This window comes from Marmota flaviventris, chromosome 6 (genome assembly GCF_047511675.1).
Source record: "Marmota flaviventris isolate mMarFla1 chromosome 6, mMarFla1.hap1, whole genome shotgun sequence".
Taxonomy (NCBI): domain Eukaryota; kingdom Metazoa; phylum Chordata; class Mammalia; order Rodentia; family Sciuridae; genus Marmota; species Marmota flaviventris.
The window spans coordinates 70,945,288-70,949,634 of NC_092503.1; the positions used below are offsets into that span (position 1 = coordinate 70,945,288).

The 4,347-nt window shown below is 33.9% G+C and overlaps 1 non-coding gene across 1 annotated transcript; it reads left to right on the forward strand.

Moving 5' to 3' along the window:
• Positions 1–559: 559 nt before the first annotated feature.
• LOC114086997 (U6 spliceosomal RNA) lies at positions 560–664 on the forward strand. Its single transcript, XR_003581728.2, has one exon. It is a non-coding gene; the product is annotated as a U6 spliceosomal RNA (small nuclear RNA).
• Positions 665–4,347: the final 3,683 nt, after the last annotated feature.

Genomic DNA, 4,347 nt, shown 5'->3' on the forward strand with positions numbered 1-4,347 from the left:
TCAACTACAACTAAAAAAAGATATATTTAAAATAAAAAATCATCATCATCATTAGAAATTCAAATATCCCCTCATGAATACAACAAGTAGGCAGAGATCAACTAGGAAACTGAAGACTTGACCAGTTATCCCAAACACACTTGTAAAAAACACTTCAGAATAAAACACCAGAATACACATTCTTCTCAAGTACACATTCTCCAGTATAAACCATATGTAGAACATAAAACAAGCCTCAAAAACACTTACAAGGATTGAAATTCTACAAAATACGTTGTCTAGTACAATGAAATAAAATCAGAAATTTTTAAAAATCAGAAATCAATAAGAGAAAGGATTATTAAAATTTATAAATGTGTGGCAATTAAATATCAAACAGTTAATCAGTGGGCCAAAGAGGAAATCACAAGTAAAAATAGAAAATACTATGACTTTAGACTAGGCAAGAGTTTTTTTTAGACATGACACTAAAAGGATGTGTCAAAAGAAAACTAGATTAATTGAACATCAAAATTTTTTAATTTTATATTTCAAAGGACATCATAAAGAAAGAGAAAATGTGTTCATTCTGGAAGTATATATACAAAGATTGAAATCATACAGAGAAGATTAGCATGGTTTGCATAAGGATGACATGCAAATTTATGAAGTATTCCATATGAAAAAAAAAAGAGAGAAGTCTGCACAAAGGATGGTACTAAAACAAAATATACTCAAATTATACGTGTGTGTGTGTGTGTGTATGATATAAGGATTTGTATCCAAAAATTAATTATAACAACTATTTCCAGTCAACAAACATACAAAAAAAAAAAAAAAAAACAAGACAACCCAATTAAAAATGGGCAAAGGACTTAAGTGGACATTTTCCCAATGCTCTACAAGTTGCCAATAGGCACATGAAAAGATCCTCACCATCATTAGTCATTAGAGAAATAAAATCAAAACAATAATGTGATTGCCACTTCACACCCACTAACACAGCTAAAATAAGAAAGCCAGAGTATAACAATGAATAGAGGAAAAAACAATGAAGACAAGGAGAAACTGGAAACTTCATTCACTGCTGGTGAGATTGTGAAATGGAGCAGCTGCTGTGAAAAAGTTCAGTAGTTTCACAAAATATTAAACATAGAGTTATTATATGATCTAGCAATTCTACTCCTAGGTATACAGTCAATACAAATGAAAACATTTGTCCACACAAAATCTCATACATGGATATTCATATACAAATTATTCATAATAACCCTAAATGTCCAACAATCAATGAATACATAAATAAAAAGTAGTATACACACAGTGGAATACTATTTGACCTTTAAAAAGCAATGAAGTACTGGTACATACTACACCATGGATAAGCCTTAAGAGAATATTAAATGAGAGATGTCAGTAGGAAAAGACCACATATTATATGATTCCATTGATATTAAATGTCCAAAATGCAAATACATAGAAATTGAAAGTAAATTGTTAAAAAAGAAAGAAAGAAAGTAAATTGGCATTGGCAGGGGATGAAGATGTAGAAGAGGAAGAAGTAAAATAACTGTTAATGGCATACGATTCCTTTTTACATGACGAAAAATGTTCTAAAATTTAGGTTATGATAATCGTTGTACAATTCTGTGAATATGCTAAAAAATAATTGAATTGTACAATTTAAAAGGATGCATTTTATGGTATGCAAATTATATCTCAATAAAGATGCTATTTTAAAAAATGCAGCATCAATATTGTATAGTTAATGCTTCAGAACTGGGAACAACCCAAATGACCACCAAAAAAGTAGACTAGATAAAGGCAACAACATGAGTGTTTCAATATATATAAGCAGAAGAAGCCCATTATAAGAATACATAGTGTCGTGTAAGGAGTCATAAGAGTGAGTGCAGCAGAGCATGAGAGGGGCTTCCAGGGAACTGGTCTTATTTATTTCTTTATCTGGGTACTGGGTGCTGATTACATGAATGTGTTTGCTTTGTAAAAAACAAACTCTTCAAGCTGTGCCCTTCTGTTATGATTCATGCACTTTCCTATGCATATTGTATTTTCAACAAGTTTCTCTTCAAAAAGTAGTATTTCTCTTCTGTACTATTTTCTAAAGTAATCAACCAGAAAATATAACAAAAAGGAATTAGATACCATTATAATTATTTAATTATGTGTGATCATTTGCTTATTCTCTAGCTCAGTGGTTCTCAACTGGGGAAAATTTTGCTATTCTGAGGACATTTGGCAACATCTGGAGATATTTCTGATTGTTGCAACTGGGAATGTGCTGCTGGCATCTAGTGGGTAGAGGCCAGAAATTCTGCTAAATATTCTACAATGCCCAGGGCAGCCCCACAACAAAAAATTATCTAATCTAAAATTCCAATAGTACCAAAAGCATGCTCTAGCTCATCCAATAGCTATAAATTCTAGATGTAAAAATATAAACAACATGATCCATCAGGAGCCTGATTATCTGGCTTATAGTTTTATATCTAGAACCCATCAGAGTACCTGGCACATAATAGGCTCTTGATAAAAAATTTGTTGAACTAACAAATGAATCTGTTTCTTTTACTCTGTATCTCTGGATAGATATACATATACAGGAATATATATATATATATATATATATATATATATATATATATATAGAGAGAGAGAGAGAGAGAGAGAGAGAGAGAGAAATATCACACACACACACACACACACACACACACACATCCATCTTATGTCTTGTACCTTATAGTTTTCTTGTTCTGTTGGGCATAAATATACTGCATACTTTGAAAGAACTTGCCTTAGGAAAACCAGATTCCAGGGATCACCCAGGAGAAAGAAGGCATGAAGCAGATCACTCTGACCTAACGTGAAGCCTAAGAAAAAAATAAATAAATAGAAATTTGGGGCTATAGCCTGACATAAAATTTAAATATGTTTTTTCCCAGAGAGTTTTCTATGCTTTTAATCATATGCTTCAGGAATTTAGAATAATTGATTACAGTTTCAGTAGATGGGTGGCTGCCTGAAGAATCCAGGATCATTGCCATTTCTCCCCAACTGATATTCTGCACCTCACATTTTGAGACAAATTTTTTGGTCTTAATCTTTAAATATTTTGTGAGATCCTGAATAGCATTCAGAAGACACAGACAGTCAGCAAAGCAGCTTAATAAATGTCTCCTGAATTATTTGTATGAGTTTGGACAAGTCAGTTAATATTGCAGACTTGAGTTTTCTCATCTGCAAATTATGTGAATTAGACTAAACAATCTCAAGGCCCTTTCACCTAAAATTTGATGATTCAATGATTGAAAAAGGCAGAAATTGTGAGCTCTAATGAGGTGATATTTTGAGTGTTGCCAAATCACAGGGTTTTTCTAGATCGTCTCCCTATTAGAGCAGAATGCAACAGCTTCACTTGATACCACCAACAGGTGTGTAATTAAGCCTGATCTTTCTCCAGCATAGTTCATTTTCCACTGATGGGTCTACAATTAAAACAACTCCCTCCCCAGAGAAGGATACATCAGTGTTATACTTTTCATCTTTAATTACACTGGTTGAAGATGAGTAAATGCGCTAGAGATCCCAATTGGGAGGGAGTAGATTCATTAGGTGGTTGGTAATATGCCATCTAGTCTGCATTTCAGGTTACTGTCTGCACGATGAAGATGGCCTTCAACCAATCAGCTCAAATATCCCAGTGATTAAGTCCTTCCACTGCTGCCTACCTGTGCACTGCAGAAGTAATTGAGGAATATTAAAGATCTGGACCCCTCTAAAAGATAAGTACAGTGTCAAAGCCAAAGCTAATTTACTACTTCAGTGATTTTTAGTAGAAGGGCCAAGATAGCTTATTAATGCTTTATACAAGAAGAGGGAGAGTTTCCAAATTTTCGTATTACCACCACCTTCTCAGTAGACCTCTATTACAGCTTGCGCTCTCTCTCTCTCTCTCTCTCTCTCTCTCTCTCTCTCTCTCTCACACACACACACACACACACACACGCTCCTTCTTGCTCTGCCCTAATACAATCTCATGTCATCTATTTTTCGTTTACTTGCTCATTGTCTAGCTCCCTTGATTGAAATTTCAGCTCAGCATTTGGGGGGAAGGGCATCAGTTTCACCAAAACATATTACCACTTGGAGCACAGTGACTGAGCCTTGGCACCTACTCAACACTTGCTAAATGAATAAATAAATATTGATTCAGAATGTTTCTTTTAAATACACTTGTTTGATAGAGACTTGGGGGTTTGAGGTAACTGATGATGTTGAGGTCAGTTTAACAGAATTAGCCTTTCCCTGGCATTATAATTCTCTTAAATACTTGGTAGGACTTTAGTC